The 19,536-nt window shown below is 36.8% G+C and overlaps 1 pseudogene; it reads left to right on the top strand.

Annotated features, from left to right (window-relative positions):
* The first annotated feature begins 11,014 nt into the window (after positions 1-11,014).
* On the top strand, positions 11,015-19,003 carry LOC132552110 (uncharacterized; annotated as a pseudogene).
* Positions 19,004-19,536: the final 533 nt, after the last annotated feature.

Raw genomic sequence — 19,536 nt, 5'->3', positions numbered from 1 at the left:
GTCTTCTTCTTCGACGACAACACCCGCCATGTAAACTTTGGTCAATCCAAGTAAGTAATGTCACGTTCTCAAATGAGAACAAGGTGCACAACAACGGGGCCAACAAGCAAACTTACGGGCATCGAATACGTCCAGCTTCATGTCACACAAAGAAATAGAATATTTCTCGATGACATCCAATATGTTTTAGGATGAACATTTCCGTATGTAAATATCCACATGCCTTCGCAATAATGTAAACTTTATTAGTGAGCGTAATACTTAACATGTTTGTGGAATATTTCTCTGGAGTGCTTACCAGACATATTACTGGTGACATGGTTATTACATTTGAGGGGTAAGTTTTAACAACTATGAGATATTCCCCATTTTACACCACAATTAGATACCCAAGACAGTGCTACACTGCCATCCAAACGCATAATTCTGTACATCGCTTCATCTCGTATCAAAATCACTTATCAAATGACAAAAAATCAATAAAGTTAGACATAAATGAGACACTTATCTAATATTCAGAAGAAAAATTTTACTTCTTATACCGAAAATATAATACTGAGAATGAAACGTAAATGATATGGGAACTGAATTTTTTTTTTAATTTGAAAATGTTCATGCAAGATTAATGTTAGTTTCACAGTAACGCTTATCTAGGAGAAAATAATGAAAAAACCCTACTGCCGTTTTCTCTGTCGATCGGAAGAAATCGGAGATCTTTTTTGATGATTGGCTGTAGAAGGAGATTGTTGGCTAGATAATGTCGACTTTTATATTCAACCCACAATACAACCCTATCGGTATATAGCAGTACGTGATCTCCTTCCGGTCGGAACCATGCCTGGTACAGAAGCCATGGTGAGTTGCCGTGACAACAACACAATTAAAACAGTTGTATGATCGCCAGTATAAATCCAATAGTTTTCCAACTGTTACTATGCGAGTTTTTTGTCCTCATCTGTTCATCACAAGCAGTCAGAACAGACACTTTGTATTTAATAAAACTATTTTCCTAAATTTCAATTCTTAGTTGGATTCAGTGAAACTACAAAATTTACCCTATTTCATTTGTGTATAAATTTGACCAGATTAGCATTGATCTAGACGTGTGAATACACCCTTACAGATTCTGTAAGCGAGGAAAACAATATATACAAACCAAAATATGACATTACGGTAAACTTTAGCAGAACATGTTCATTGTCCGTGTTTTGATAGTTGCTTGAGACCTTGCAAATATTGTCGTCTGCCTGAAAATGAATACCTCCAACACAACTAGGGTGTCATCTGAGCGAGTCTGATACAGAATTGCTTCTTGACTAAGTTCTTGTTGCCATGGATACATAGACTACTGAAACAGGTCAAGAAAACACTTTCCATGACAATATTAAAATGGCTGACGCCCGGTTCGAAGCGAAGTGGAAGACAATAGCTGACGTTATTCTTCCACGTAGCTAACGGAGAATTTTCATAATTTCTAAAAGATATTGACAAAATCAATTATTACAATTGAATTAAGTTGTTATATTTCAATGTGTCGCATAACCGTATTTTGCCTGAGTAATATTTTTTATCATCCTCTGACTTAAGATTTTTAACGCAATCCATTAGACTTGCACAAGTTCTAGTAACTGCAGAGTTGGTTTTGATTAAATTATTGAAAACAAACCGTTTTAACTGGATTACAAACATGGGATCGTGTCGATTTCCTGGGCTGAAGAATGGAGTTAGTCTTGAGGCAAATTCAACACGAACTGTTTTCGCAGTTCATTAAATTCGTCTGATGAAAAACACAATTCATCACCCAAGATGATCGACAAAAGCAGGATTCAATTCTGAATGTAATGCACTGTAGGTTGTGATGTATTTCTATTTTTCGCCAATGACATCTCGAAGGCATATTTAATAATCGCTTGCTTTTTTTATTCGAATACTAAATCCTTTCTGATACAGCCCACATGTTAATAGTCCGTAACACTTCTACTTCGTTATAAAACAGTTTACTCAATTTAACCCGTTATATCGTACCTCCTAATGTCGCTTGGTCGTCTTTGTTCATTAAATTCAAGATAGATGTCGTTATTTAGGAAAATCTAATATTTTGTTTCTATCTAGAGAATTTTGCTTTGTATTTTTTATTATAATCTTCCTATTCCTATCCGAAAAGTCGTGGGATTCGACTAGTCTTGCCGGAAGAATCATATAAAGAGATTGAAAATCTAGTTATTTAAAGGTGTGATTTGTAACTAAACCCGGGTTTAGAATCATTAAGTCGCCTACATGTACAATGTCTACACCGGAATCAGTTCCGAGGACGTCATTTTCCTACCAAATATTCAACTCTGTAGAAAAAAAGAAAACGAGGTTCGCCTACGTGAGCAGACAAGCAAGAGACGCCGTTCACTGTTTGTGAAAAGTTACCTGTGGGACATGTTCTGATATCACCTAGAAATTAATGATATGGAAAGGAAATAATTTTATATCTATTTTATTACGATGTGGTGACATTTCTATATTACCACAAATGCGTTGTTAATGTCCTACACGGGCACGATTGCTTTTGAAATTACATCACTATGAATTATTATACTGTATAAACCTTTACTGGTATAAAGATATCTAATGGTAACAATAACTATGAAATTTGGCACAAGTTTTCCAACTTCTGTTAAGCCCTTTGCCTATTAAGACATGTTTAATACAAAATTACACGCAGACACACACACAGACACACACACACAAACACACACACACACAAACACACACAACCTCTCTACCACTAGTTATTCTATTGCTGTGTTGGATTGTGATTATGTTGACATGTTGGTGTTTCATAATTAGATTCAAACAAGTAAATACATCCAAATATTGTAGTTTTATTGCAATTAAGAGATTGTACAAGTTTCACGCGAAATCGGGAACTTTCGGCAGCTTCCGTGGAAGAGACGATTTTTTTTTCTCGTTCACGGAAATTGACGAAAGCTCCCGAACCTGAAATCGGCAATCAGGTACACCGGAGCAAGCATGCTCCTGTCTTGAATGGTTAGAATTGTAATTCTTCAACGTGTTTTTGGATACATGCGTTACCATGGTAACAATAAAAGTATATGTTAATCCTGTAATAATTATTTAAGATTTTTAGTATGAAGTTATTTCCACATGAAAGCTTGAAAAAATATTTTGACGGTCAAAATGTTTTTAATCCATTCAACGAGTCGACTATTCTCACTGTGGTCTAATACACTAAAATCTACGGAAGCAACTCGAAATTTCGATTTACTAACTCAAAATTTCGGATTACTAACTCGAAATTTCGAGTTGCTATCTCGAAATTTCGGGTTAATATCTCGAAATTTCGGATTACTATCTCGAAATTCGAGGTAGAATAAAACACAACGTGGCCGGAATACGCTTCCGTAAGAATCAGATTAACGTGTAAGATTAAATGACAAGGCGTTAAGCGTTTGAGGTGCGGACCTCGTCACTATTCATACGCCATCTAAGTGTTTTTGCTTCCATACCATAAACTTCGTCTTGCACTCGGGAAATGAATGAAAACAAGGTAATGCATCCCCTTCAGGTTGAGATAGGGGATCTCAACCCTCGGGTGATGATTATTAAGCTGTCAAACATTCGGCAAGCCTCGTTTTAGATAACTTTTACCCCATCCCTTCAAATTGGAGATCCAGTTGAATGGTATTAATCTCACACTAGTTAAAATTGTGAATTTACCTGTCAAGGGTGAGAAAATTTATTCATCTATCTACAGCTACAGATGTCTGAATTTCGATATTGTAACATGTAAAACTGATTGAAGATCAGCGCAATATTAGTGCTGTTTTATAAAACTTGTTTCTATAATACGAACAAGCAGGTTTTCGTCAGCAGAAATGACATTAATGAAGATAAATTCATTTTGCTTAATTTTCATTAAAGTCGTTCAATTTCTCACTATTGTGTTACATATTCGGTACATGTACACTCCACCAGGACTCGACATGGTGTACTTTATTAATCAGAACAAACACGATAATCACTTCGTTTTAAATTTCAACCAACTATTAATTCTATTTAATTTCCTTCCAGGCATTTAATCCGCTACCACGGTGGTGTTTTTTTTTTCACTACACTGACAGTTAGCAGATTGGCTCTTACGTATCATCAACACGATAACCAAATAGCTTTGACGTCATGTGCTTAATACCACTAGTCAGCGTCACGGATTAAATTAAAACAAGCAAATTGGACGAAAATAGAAATTCAACTACAGTTTTCACAAACAAGCAATATATTATACAAGTCATTGTGTTGAGGAGTATTCACAGATCAGTATCGTGATCTGGTCTCGGTATCTGTGATTTAACGTTATTTTATAGGTGTTAATATAACGATACTGATGTACTGGCATTACCTAAAACATAGCTACAATTAAATATATCAAATATAAACGGAACCACGAGACAAACAAGCTTTTCAAACACCTCACGCTGTAATTGAAATTTATTGTTATAAAATTATTAAATGGATTCTGCTTGATGAATGATATTTGCACATTTTATTTTTTTGTGATATTTGTCATCGTGTTGTTGCCGTGTAGTTAACTGAATCGCAGATTTTGTGACGGTTATCAGTACCCATTTTCGATATAAGAAAGTCTTTAAAAGCGAAAAAGAAATACAATTACATTGCCCGGACCTCATCCATCCATAATTTCCTTCTTAGTTTAAAATCAATCGATCTTTTCAATTTCATTTGAAATAAATAAATCACGACAAAATGATTGATGAAAACGACCTTTTGGAATTTAATATGGAGTCCTGATCGTTTCAATGTAAATAATTGCTTCCAAAATTCAAATGCAGATAATCATTTTTAATCTAGGATCAGTTATTTTCGTTAGAAAGTCTAAACGCTGTAACAGTACTGTAACACTGTTGATTAATAAATGTAAAAGAAAATACACCTGTAGTAACTGGAAGCTGATAAGGTGTAAAATTTGGCAACATTTCTAACAACGGCCTATTGTAGTGCCGAAAAGAGGCACTCTTTGTTTGAGAGACCAGCTGCATCGTTGACGACATCATATCCTACACTTAACTGTACTAAGTAGCACCTACACGAAGCATGAACTTCCTCCATATATAAACTACAGGAAATGACGTCAGCGCCATAAGATACACTTCCGGAACTGCAAATACCATTCATCATTGAATTGTGTAAAATTGCCGACAAGACATTATTAAGCATACTTAACACTGTTGATTCTCGAAACGCCGCCATTAAAATAAGCTGTCATTCTATATATAACGAACACTAAATGAAACAGGGATATAAATAGTATTCACGCGCCGCTGAACTATCCTTCCGAAATTGTCACGTTCACACAACTACACCTTAAATTGGCAATATCACATATATCAGATATGCATCGGCTGATCAAGTTCAACCCTTGTCACTCCAGGGTCTTGATGTATGTTGTAGTAGATTGCTTCGACATATTTACAGTCTGTTTTTTTTTTTAATTTCGTGCGATGTAATGTTTGGTTGTTGGTGAACAGGGTTAGCAATCCTTTTCGACGACAGGACAAAAGACACAAACGAGTAACAATTTTAATACAAGTTCACAGTTAGATACGTCAACGCCAACTAATGAACTATCCACGGTCTCCCTGCTCTGGCTAGTAACTACCTTTGTGAACAATATACGGGAGACCCGCCGCATGCCATATACGGAGCAGATTGGTCAATCATGCACAATTTATGGACACGACCACTAGAACACAGGAGAGTCCGTTTCCTACGGGAAACATAAAACATCCTGGAGTTTGAGATCGTCGAAAAACTTCACAGTTAGATGCATCACGGTATGACATTGTACAATATGACGCGAGAACAATGAACGTGAACTCACATTTTTATGCGCGGTTATAAATAAAGATTTGCAAGGGTATATGAAAGTAAACACGCTGTAAACACAAACATATGCTTACGCCTTGATTATTACTTGAAGAACATTTACAAATCAAACCTATATTAAGATAGGGTCACTTCTAAAATCGCCAAAGATATTCACAACGGCCAAATAGATAGCGAATTCCGAGTCTGGCCAACCAAAGTTGCCGCGATATGTATTTGTTTATAACGAGTCTGATTCACTTTAGAGAAGGTGTTATCTAATCCTGGAAAAGTGGGATAAACCGAGCTGCCAAACAAGCTTAATTCTGTATATAAACAGTCTACCTATTAGTGTTTACAGGAGGATATAATGGTTTTAGGGACTTTGTCACCCTCGCCATTACATACTTAACAGCTGTAGCCGATTCGCAGTCATTTGACAGTAAGGTCGAGTAAAGCAGACTTGCTGTAATCCTGTTTAACCTAGACACACAGACATTTGTCTACAATCTTATATATCTAAAACATAAAAACACTGACATAAGCAATAAATCTATCTGTTTTCAAAGCAAGTTTAATTCGAGATTTTAGTTCATGGAAAGTTCGTATTTTTGCCATGGGGCTAGTAAATCTCCTGGCATGTGATACATTTCGCTAACACCGCTTAAGTATATGTATTTGTTATATACCTCCAGAATTATGACATTTCCATTGCAGGGACCGAATTATTATCTTTTGATAGTATCTTAACATACATATTCTTTAAATAGGCGATATCAACCCCTTGATTTCGTGTGCTTTAGTCCTGTATTTTACTTCGAAAACTAAGACACACTTGATGAAATAACACACACCCTGCGCCAGGCTGTTTCTGACAACCAGGCAGGTGGGGTATATCACCTTACCAATTAACCTACAATGTGCAGATGACACTTCAGAAATTATGGCGCTCACAAATCTGTTTCGTTTAAAGATCAGAAAAATTTTGCAGTTAAAAATATCGTTCCTGTCTTTGTCGGTGTCATAAAACTGCTGAATTATGGGCCTAATGGATAGAGCAAGGAACGGCTTCCCAGAGCCAGGTTACAAACGTTTCCATAGGCTTCAACTACAAGAATCCAATCCGTGAAAACTGGAAAATATCCTTTAACTAGGAGTGAAGCGCCCAGTCGACAGTTTCGCCCTCAAAAATGAGACATTCTGGGATTTAAAAAATCAATTGTTTGTCTAAAACATTGCACTTTCGGAAATCCCAGTAAACTTTTGTCACTCATTATCGCATCTGATCCTACACAGAGAACTAAAGTACATCGGATTATCCCAGCGAGGAAAATTCTATCCGGGAAATTAAAGGGTTTTTCTGTATATCAAATACATATCTCTCCTGTCGAAATGACAGATAAAACAACACAACAAACACTATTCCTTCCTGATAAGCAGCTTGAGATCTCTAGAAAATGATAACTTATTATTGAAACCCGAATAAAATGGATAGATAATTACTAACATATAATTTTATGTCACCTACCGATTTCCCAGTTTCTTTCACCAAAGCTTTCAGACAGTCCTCGTGCCCAGTATCCAGTTGAAGCGGGTACCCAGAAAGCCATGCCTGCAACGTTGTAAAATCTCAAACTAAACTGACAACAACAATTTCACGTGATGGACAGTCCCTTCCCAGGGGCCAGGGGGGCACAAACTTCCGTCCTCATGTATGACACTCATTGTTTAAAACGTCATGTAGATAATTTGGCTCGAAAGAGCATAACATTTACCTGTCAATCAAAGTTACTTCATTATGCAAATTTTTATTCTAAGATACACAAGTGAATGAAGTTTCAATTTGAATGATGTGCAAACACTGACTTGTTAATGTGTGATTTTTTTCTCGTCCAAATATAACTTACACTTGAATGACTATCCCATTTTTGAACTGGCAAGCTTTATACACGCGCTGTCAAGGCGTTCAAATTCCAAGAGTTCCACGAGATGTTTGCCCTTCTAACCTTCTAACAAACCACACATCATTAACATATTCGCAATCCGATGTCTCGCTAAATGCTTTACCTCTATAAGCTGCACGTATTAATGTTATATTCGGAATCCAAGGGTACTGATACTTTGTACCTTGGCAAACCATTATGTCCTCTGCATTTCCTAATTTCGAATGTGTTTTTTTATTGTCCATCACGGTGATATACTCCGAAAGACCTCTTGTAGATTACATAGTGTATGGGTTGGTTTTCTACTTATCAATATCGTTCCAAATCAACAATGAAACTAACATTTGTTGCGCGAATTTCTAAAGCCTGTACCGTAAATTCAAAAATATTAAAACAAAACCTTTCATTATTTTTTATTTCATATTCACCATTACCGACTTCATGATTATTATACTACATTACCATATAAGGTTAAACTGTTTGTAAGAATTTGAACGAATGACACAACTTTATCTCTACCGGATCTAGCAGTTCGATCGGTTCATTTCTTCAACCAGAAAAAATAACGAAAACACACCAAGTGACGTTAATTAGTTCGGGCCCTAATTACGTATGAAATATTTTAGGTTAATAATCCAGTCCGGGGTTATATAACCACAGGGATAGACACTAGAGGCAAAAGGTCAACTAACATCGACAGTAATTGACCTTATGTACGTCTTCGAGGCGTGATAAATCTTCTGCATGATAAAACACGACAGTGCTCTGTGTTGTGACCTTTGTAAAGACGTGACAATGTCTGGTTAAAACTTTATTTCTTATTTATGAGTGCAATCTGTTTCACCTTAAGACGCAAAAAATCCGGTTATCCAGGATTAAGAGGGTGAAATATTGTCCATATAAGGTATATGGGTAATTTCATATCAGTTCCTCCCCAATAAAAAAAAAGGTACAAACGGTTGATAAAATAAAATCGACCTTCTTCTCGGCATCGAGAGAAGCAGTCTTAGAAATCTATCATTTACAATTAATTACAATTCATGGCAGATTGAAAAACACAATCAACTCATGTTCCATAATGAACAGTAGAGTAATTATGTATCTTGATATCGCTCTCCGTATTTTCTCGAATAAGGAACTCCTTGTCAGGATCAAGTATAATGACTTTCTCAATTTAAACTTGAATTAATTTAATGTATGAAAAACTTGAATGGCATTAAGTTCTAATTTGTTTGAAATTGAAGCTACATTTGAATGCATGAATAGGGAGTTGAAAGGGGAATTTTTTTTAAGTCATCAATTACTGGCATACATTCATCTGAAATGTGGTCCTAATGCAGGCTTTCGCTCGTAACTTCACACAAATCTTCTATCTTTATTGAACACATTCACGAACAGAGAATTCAGCTAAAGATAAAAGAACACGGAATAAATTAACGAAAGACACTAAATACATAAAATTGACAGTGGACACTGGGAATACACATTGGTCAAAGTGTCTCATAAACGGTGTGGCACGTCCAGGACACTGGGAATACACATTGGTCAAAGTGTCTCATAAACGGTGTGGCACGTCCAGGACACTGGGAATACACATTGGTCAAAGTGTCTCATAAACGGTGTGGCACGTCCAGGGCCCAGGGAATACACATTGGTCAAAGTGTCTCATAAACGGTGTGGCACGTCCAGGACACTGGGAATACACATTGGTCAAAGTGTCTCATAAACGGTGTGGCACGTCCAGGACACTGGGAATATACATTGGTCAAAGTGTCTCATAAACGGTGTGGCACGTCCAGGACACTGGGAATACACATTGGTCAAAGTGTCTCATAAACGGTGTGGCACGTCCAGGACACTGGGAATACACATTGGTCAAAGTGTCTCATAAACGGTGTGGCACGTCCAGGACACTGGGAATACACATTGGTCAAAGTGTCTCATAAACGGTGTGGCACGTCCAGGACACTGGGAATACACATTGGTCAAAGTGTCTCATAAACGGTGTGGCACGTCCAGGGCCCAGGGAATACACATTGGTCAAAGTGTCTCATAAACGGTGTGGCACGTCCAGGACACTGGGAATACACATTGGTCAAAGTGTCTCATAAACGGTGTGGCACGTCCAGGACACTGGGAATATACATTGGTCAAAGTGTCTCATAAACGGTGTGGCACGTCCAGGACACTGGGAATACACATTGGTCAAAGTGTCTCATAAACGGTGTGGCACGTCCAGGACACTGGGAATACACATTGGTCAAAGTGTCTCATAAACGTTGTGGCACGTCCAGGACACTGGGAATACACATTGGTCAAAGTGTCTCATAAACGGTGTGGCACGTCCAGGACACTGGGAATACACATTGGTCAAAGTGTCTCATAAACGGTGTGGCATGTCCAGGACACTGGGAATATACATTGGTCAAAGTGTCTCATAAACGGTGTGGCACGTCCAGGACACTGGGAATACACATTGGTCAAAGTGTCTCATAAACGGTGTGGCACGTCCAGGACACTGGGAATACACATTGGTCAAAGTGTCTCATAAACGGTGTGGCACGTCCAGGACACTGGGAATACACATTGGTCAAAGTGTCTCATAAACGGTGTGGCACGTCCAGGACACTGGGAATATACATTGGTCAAAGTGTCTCATAAACGGTGTGGCACGTCCAGGACACTGGGAATATACATTGGTCAAAGTGTCTCATAAACGGTGTGGCACGTCCAGGACACTGGGAATACACATTGGTCAAAGTGTCTCATAAACGGTGTGACACGTCCAGGACACTGGGAATATACATTGGTCAAAGTGTCTCATAAACGGTGTGGCACGTCCAGGACACTGGGAATACACATTGGTCAAAGTGTCTCATAAACGGTGTGGCACGTCCAGGACACTGGGAATACACATTGGTCAAAGTGTCTCATAAACGGTGTGGCACGTCCAGGACACTGGGAATACACATTGGTCAAAGTGTCTCATAAACGGTGTGGCACGTCCAGGACACTGGGAATACACATTGGTCAAAGTGTCTCATAAACGGTGTGGCACGTCCAGGGCCCAGGGAAACACATTGGTCAAAGTGTATCATAAACGGTGTGGCACGTCCAGGGCCCAGGGAATACATATTGGTCAAAGTGTCTCATAAACGGTGTGGCACGTCGGGGATTTGATGCCCACATTTCTTGTCGGGGATTTGATGCCCACATTCCATGTCGGTGATTTGATGCCCACATTCCATGTCGGTGATTTGATGCCCACATTCCATGTCGGTGATTTGATGCCCACATTCCATGTCGGGGATTTGATGCCCACATTCCATGTCGGTGATTTGATGCCCACATTTCTTGTCGGGGATTTGATGCCCACATTCCATGTCGGGGATTTGATGCCCACATTCCATGTCGGTGATTTGATGCCCACATTCCATGTCGGGGATTTGATGCCCACATTCCATGTCGGTGATTTGATGCCCACATTCCTTGTCGGGGATTTGATGCCAGGTGCCAGGTGGGTATTTGCAGAATCTACGTATTTAATACCGAAACAGCTGTGTTTGTTGACCTTTTTGTGTGAAAACTGAAATAGTCTCAGGATTCATCGAGGTACGTTGACAGAGTGAATTTTCTTCGTTAAGAACAGATTCCGCCACGAAAGCTGTGTTATGTCTGATGGCGACTCTAAAGTATTACAAGTTAAGCGACACCAGACCTTTTCACGATTCCCCTGTCACTGTTATAATAAATATCACAGCTTCAAATGGACTCTTATTGTAGCTGTTGGGGAATTCTACACTCTGTTCATATGCTTGTATTCGAGCAACGCTTGGATATATCTGTGTAAGTTTCCGAGATCTGTTGTAAGGTCTTGAAGATATGACATCTGACTAAAGTTCATTCACAAAAAAAGACGTTATTTGCGTAGTGTTGTTGTGGGACGTCGGCGGTATAATGAAGGCGACAGTGAAATACTAATTGTTTCTTTGTCTCTTCTGTACGAATCATCTGTAGTAGCTGTTTAATATTATAGTTTTTTAAAGCTGAAGTGGTTAAAGACATGAAACGTCTAACTAGTATTTCAAATTAGAGCTGGGCCACAAAAGGGCCTTGGAAGTATGTTTCAATCGGTGTTGGACGTGAAATTGGTGGGACATTTTTAATATCTAATCATTGTTTATAAATAAAACTTTTAGTGTTAACTTTTTTAGCCTATGTATAACAAATATTGATCCCATGGAAAGAATCTGAAACATGTTTATTCCACAGAAAAATTTCCGGAACACGACATATTACAGGTGATTAACATAGACAAGATGTCTTATGATACCCCATAATTTTTATCGTGTTTCACTTATCATAATTTCAATCTAGATTCCATAAAAAGTCGAGAAGAAATGTGTTCATATTGATGTATTCGTTCGAACCAAATATATGGTAAAATCTATATATTTATGGTGAAAATCTATATATTTATGGTTAAAATATATATATTCACGGTTAAAATCTATATATTTATGGTTAAAGTCTATATATTCACGGTTAAAACCTATATATATATGGTTAAAATCTATATATTCACGGTTAAAATCTATATATTTATAGTTAAAATCTATATATTTATGGCTAAAATCTATATATTTATGGTTAAAATCTATATATTCACGGTTAAAATCTATATATTTATGGTTAAAATCTATATAATCATGGCTAAAATCTATATATTTACGGTTAAAATCTATATATTTATGGCTAAAATCTATATATTTATGGTTAAATCTATATATTTATGGTTAAAATCTATATATTTATAGTTAAAATCTATATATTCACGGTTAAAATATATATATTTATGGTTAAAATCTATATATTTATGGCTAAAATCTATATATTTATGCTTAAATCTATATATTTACAGTTAAAATCTATATATTTACAGTTAAAATCTATATATTTAAAAATAGAAAAATAAATGAAAGATGCATGAATCATAAATCATTGATTGAATTAGTTTTGTTACACATGGAACGGTAAGAAAAAACTTCCACAGATAACATTAGTCGATAGGGGAAAATGAAGAAAAGAAAACTTTATACAAAACTTCTTGGAAATACCAGAAAGTCAGACCAGATGATTCGGAAAGATGAACGTGTTCCGCTCCATCGGCGATACCTGACAATTCCATCTAGGTTAGTCTCTAGATATACATTATGCACTTAGCATCGTTGACTACTTCCAGAAAGAAGAAACAGTTGCATGATATAGCATCACTGACGAGTCCTAGAAGGACGAAACAGCTGTATGATGTAGCATCACTGAAGATTCCTAGAAGGACGAGACAGCTGTATGATGTAGCATCACTGACGGTTCCTAGAAGGACGAAACAGCTGTATGATGTAGCATCACTGACGAGTCCTAGAAGGACGAAACAGTTGTATGATGTAGCATTACTGACGAGTTCTAAACGAAACAGCTGTATGATGTAACTTCACTGACGAGTTCTAGAAGGACGAAACAGCTGTATGATGTTGCATCACTGACGATTTTTAGAAGGACGAAACAGCTGTATGATACAGTTTCACTGACGAGTCCTAGAAGGACGAAACAGCTGTATGATACAGCATTACTGACGAGTCCTAGAAGGACGAAACAGCTGTATGATACAGCTTCACTGATGAGTCCTAGAAGGACGAATAAGCTGTATGATGCAGTTTAATTCATTATTTGACTGTATATAACTCGAAATTTACATCGAAAGATACTTTTCTTGACTTTTTCTCCCAATAAGATCAGTATATTGGATATCGGTTTTTCTGCTTCGATCCGATTGTTATAAAAACGAGAGTACCATTTGTACGTCTCTGAACAATTCGACAGGATAAATCTCGACAGTTCATCACATGATTGATGTGCTGTTCATTTAAATACTGGCTCAGAACATACTGCTTAACTTTCCCACCTGCTTTTTTAATTTTTATTTCGAACAATCTTCATTTTCCTCGGCCGTCTCCAAGATTTCTAAAATACATATCTAACGAGTCTTGCAAGGAGATAACAGAGGTGTGAGGTAGTTTGCTTCATTCCTTGGCTGTACTCAGTTTGTTCTTTGTCTTTGAGGTTTTTTTTTAACTCCACACAGGCTTTTTATGATATGTTTTTATCTATGTTTTTTAAAATTTATTAATAATTTGGAAAATGATATGAAGTTGGACGTGTTTGATACTCGTCAGTATACCTGGTGATACCGTTGTGTAGTATGAAGTTGGACGTGTTTGATACTCGTCAGTATACCTGCTGATACCGTTGTGTGATATGAAGTTGGACGTGTTTGATACTCGTCAGTATACCTGCTGATACCGTTGTGTGATATGAAGTTGGACGTGTTTGATACTCGTCAGTATACCTGGTGATACCGTTGTGTGGTATGAAGTTGGACGTGTTTGATACTCGTCAGTATACCTGCTGATACCGTTGTGTGATATGAAGTTGGACGTGTTTGATACTCGTCAGTATGCCTGGTGATACCGTTGTGTGATATGAAGTTGGACGTGTTTGATACTCGTCAGTATACCTGGTGATACCGTTGTGTGATATGAAGTTGGACGTGTTTAATACTCGTCAGTATACCTGGTGATACCGTTGTGTAGTATGAAGTTGGACGTGCTTGATACTCGTCAGTATACCTGCTGATACCGTTGTGTGATATGAAGTTGGACGTGTTTGATACTCGTCAGTATGCCTGGTGATACCGTTGTGTGATATGAAGTTGGACGTGTTTGATACTCGTCAGTATGCCTGGTGATACCGTTGTGTGATATGAAGTTGGACGTGTTTGATACTCGTCAGTATGCCTGTTGATACCGTTGTGTAGTATGAAGTTGGACGTGTTTGATACTCGTCAGTATGACTGGTGATACCGTTGTGTGATATGAAGTTGGACGTGTTTGATACTCGTCAGTATGCCTGGTGATACCGTTGTGTGATATGAAGTTGGACGTGTTTGATACTAGTCAGTATACCTGGTGATACCGTTGTGTGATATGAAGTTGGACGTGTTTGATACTCGTCAGGTAAGTTTTTGTTTACGAACATTGTTTGCGAATATTTGAGGTATTCCTGTGATAAACATTCAGTTTTTGGGAAATTATTAGAAGGAATAATTAGTTTAGAAACGATACGACGCACAATTATAACGTAAGAATTCAGAATTGGCCTGATGTATGATTGGAAAAAAAGGAAGCGACTGGTGAACGTCTGTACTGTGTCTGTCAATGTTTACACACGCGGAATATGTGCATGCGCAATGTCATCGCTACGAGCGGTAATGTATGAATTATTGTGGGTACCACATTGTTTATTTTCCGATTTTTTCACTTTTTATTTAAATTGAAAACAGTCAGTTTTATTTTCTTTAATTAAAGGAAAGTATCTGTTTTGTTACATATATTACGGGGAAAATAAGATAAAGTTTGTTTTTTTTATAGTGATTTTTACGTATATTGGGTCTTTAAGCTGATTATAAGCATGATAATAATCATTTCCGATTTTTTGCAGTTTTTGAAGCGATTTGAGGAGGGGAAAATTTTATTCGTACAAACAGCAGCTACAGTACATACCTTAATGAACAATTATACTAACATAGCAACATGTTCAAGTACTTCCGGTTCTCACTTGAGTGCGCTACAAATTCACTGTAGTGATATACAAAGTAGGTTACTGTGGTCTGACATTGGTGTCTATTCGTTAGTGGTATTTTATACGTCTACGTTAAATGCCACAGATAACATGTATTACAGTGTCAGATGATGCATTCATTATCAGTCTTACATTTTCTATGAATTATGTATAATCGTTGCCAAATTGCACCCTGGAATACGACATTAACGATCAAGCGTAAACCGCAAATATCAGCTAAAATACAATTGCATATTTAATTATGTTGTCAAATTTGGGCGTAGTGACGTTTAAAATGTCCCCTTTTGAGTCAAAAACACGCCCACCGTCTCCCTTAGGTGTATTTCTCATATTGGTTTCATGAAATCGCCGATGTGAGTGTAGAGTCATTAGCATACATGGTGCTGTTTTAATCCAATTCAATGCAAGTAATAAAACCAACCTATCGAGAGGTATTCATGTTTAAGATAACAAATTACGTAGCATTATTTTCGCGAAAAAGCTGAAATATGGTGAGAAGCTGTTTGGTTCTGGTGTACCGGATTTGTTTTACCTATATTCAATATACGTTACCTATCCTACGGAATATTGATATCATGTAAAAATAATTAAATTCAAATAGTTAAACGGAGATGAATGCCAAAATTTATTTCCGCAATTTATATAATGTAATGCCCGACATCAGTTTACTGCCTGATTTTCGTTGGTGATTTTAAGTTTGTGTATTTTGAAATGAACAGATTTGAAACACTGCGATTAATATTTGTCTTGTTGTATATATAGAATACAAAAGCGTTTTAATTCAACGTCTTCAAAAAGAAAAATCAATTGTTATATGATATTAATCAGCATTTATGTTGATGACATTTAGAGTTAAAGCTCAACACAAGATATAACTGTCTAAATAGATATCTACCTAGCCAAAGCTAAAAACAACATAATTTGGTCAGTTGATATATCGGATTGTCTACGCTTAAAGGAAAAAATATAGATGTTTACACTGTGTAGATCCGCCCGTGTATATTTAGATATATTGAAACTGTATATTTTCATAATTTGAGATACATGCAGTTTCAGCGCTCTTACTCATTAAATACCTAAACCTTCTAAGGGCACTATGTTTAAAGAAATCATAATTTAAATAGGACCGAAATTCTTATTCAATAGTGGCTTAATGACGAATTCAGTTCCGTAAGTTTTGAAATAAAAGAATTTTACAAAAAATAATAAATAAATAAATAAACAAATAAATAAATAAATAAATGACACTTGGTGACTATAAATTTATCAAGCTATTGGCATTAAAAGCGAAATTATCCCTTTCCCATTTTTGTAATTTGAAATCAAATATCTGCATATATATACATAAAGTAGAGTATTGTACCTGTGACGTTTCACGTGACACCTGCAGATCATGAAGGTCACGTGACAGACCATATAACACACATCAATTTAGTCTTTATTCAACAACTTGAACATGTTAATGTGTGTCTTTGTGGTATGAAAATATCAATAAAAAACTTATAAACATAAAACGATTTACATATGTATCGTGTAAAAGTCAGCTCGAGTGGCTGTTGTTCCGTTTTACAAATTGCTCTGGTATTGACTGTCGTGGCTTTTATTCAACTGAAATAAACCGACTTATAAATGATAAAAATGGAATATTTACATTTGATATGAATGACACAGACTACAGATTATAGCTTGTTTCTACAGCCGTGGTATATGTAAATACAGTGACAAATCCAGCCGTGTTACCTGTAAATACAGCGACAAATCCAGCCGTGTTACCTGTAAATACACCGACAAATCCAGCCGTGTTACCTGTAAATACAGCGACAAATCCAGCCGTGTTACCTGTAAATACAGCGACAAATCCAGCCGTGTTACCTGTAAATACACCGACAAATCCAGCCGTGTTACCTGTAAATACAGCGACAAATCCAGCCGTGATACCTGTAAATACAGCGACAAATCCAGCCGTGTTACCTGTAAATACACCGACAAATCCAGTCGTGATATCTGTAAATACAGCGACAAATTCAGCCGTGATATCTGTAAATACAGCGACAAATCCAACCGTGTTATCTATAAATACAGAGGCAAATCCAGCCGTGATATCTGTAAATACAGCGACAAATCCAGCCGTTACCTGTAAATACAGCGACAAATCCAGCCGTGATACCTGTAAATACAGCGACAAATCCAGCCGTTACCTGTAAATACAACGACAAATCCGGCCTTGCTACCTGTAAATACAGCGACAAATCCAGCCATGTTACCTGTAAATACAGCGACAAATCCAGCCGTGTTAACTGTAAATACAGCGACAAATCCAGCCGTGTTACCTGTAAATACAGCGTCAAATCCAGCCGTGATATCTGTAAATACAGCGACAAATCCAGCCGTGTTATCTAGATACCGGTAAATACAGCGACAAATCCAGCCGTGATACCGGTAAATACAGCGACAAATCCAGCCTTGCTACCTGTATATTGCATTAGGCATCAACTTTGACGAGCTATTAAAATAAGTTTTGGATTGATGTTTTTAAAGCCTGGAACAAATTAACATTGATTAATGACAAAAATACCCCAAAAGGAGATTCTGTTTTAAAAACACCTATTTGGTACAACAGAAATTTAACTGTTGGTAAGAAATCAGTTTTCTCTAAAAATCTTTTTGAAAAAAATATTATTGTCATAAATGACTTGGTAAAAAATCATGAATTAGGGAGTTTCTACAGTTCAGGAAATTCTTCACACATATGATGTGACAACAAACTTCCTTCATTACCACAGCATCTTCAAATGAAATCCCAAACTCAAAACCTCCATATCCTTTTATACCAACAAATTTAGAAATATTTATGATGAAAAGAAAAGGCTGCAAAGATTTTTACAACATTTTGATAAAAAACAACAATATACCAACAGGGAAAAGGAAGTGGAACAAAGTTTTTGATCTGAATGATTTAACTTGGGATCAAATATACAAAATTCCTTTCTCTGTTATTAGAAGCACAAAGCTACAATGGTTTCAGTACCGAGTTAACCACCATATCTTAACAACAATTTTTTTCTTTTCAAATCACATCTTGCTATTTCTCCGTTGTGTACTTTATGTAATGCAGAAACTGAAACAATAATAAATACTGTGTGGGAGTGTAAAGAAGTTCAAAACCTACTTGATAGCTTTAAGATTTTACTAGAAGCTCTATTCATTTCATTTGATTTCAATAAACAATCTTTCATTTTTGGACTGACATCACCAAACCTCAATATACACAAAGTTGACAATGAAATACTTCTTCTAATCAAACAATATATATACAAGATTCGATGCCTTCACAACTCTCTGAACATTAATAGTCTTATTATCACAATAAAATACCATTATAATTCACAAAATACACTGCTAATAGTTATGGTGAAATTGCCATGGAAAATTTCAAAAGGTAAAAATGGGAGAAAGTTTGTAACTTGTGATTTCAAGAAAAATATATTGACCCACTAATGAACCGATAAACTATATACAGTATTTTGAAAATATTTTTTTTCTTTTTTTTAGTATTTTAATTATTATGCCATCCCTCCTCTCTCTCTCTCTCTCTCTCTCTCTCTCTCTCTCTCTCTCTCTCTCTCTCTCTCTCTCTCTCTCTCTCTCTCTCTCTCTCTCTCTCTCTCTCTCTCTCTCTCTCTCTCTCTCTCTCTCTCTCTCTCTCTCTCTCTCTCTCTCTCTCTCTCTCTCTCTCTCTCTCTCTCTCTCTCTCTCTCTCTCTCTCTCTCTCTCTCTCTCTCTCTCTCTCTCTCTCTCTCTCTCTCCCTCTCTCTCTCTTCTCTCTGTGGGTGTTGGTTTGTTGGTGAGGGTGTGTTTGTGTGTAAGGGGGCGTGGGTTGGTATGTATGTTATATATATGCAATATACACTGCAGATGAATTTTTATACCGATACACGAATGATATAATGCTCATGGCAATTATGAATAGTGGTGAGAGGAAGTGTGTGTCATGTTTTCTTGT

Source organism: Ylistrum balloti, unplaced genomic scaffold, assembly GCF_031769215.1.
Source record: "Ylistrum balloti isolate Yb309-2 unplaced genomic scaffold, AGI_CSIRO_Ybal_v1 Utg370236, whole genome shotgun sequence".
NCBI classification, from domain to species: Eukaryota; Metazoa; Mollusca; class Bivalvia; order Pectinida; family Pectinidae; genus Ylistrum; species Ylistrum balloti.
This window is presented reverse-complemented; position numbering and strand designations above follow the sequence as displayed.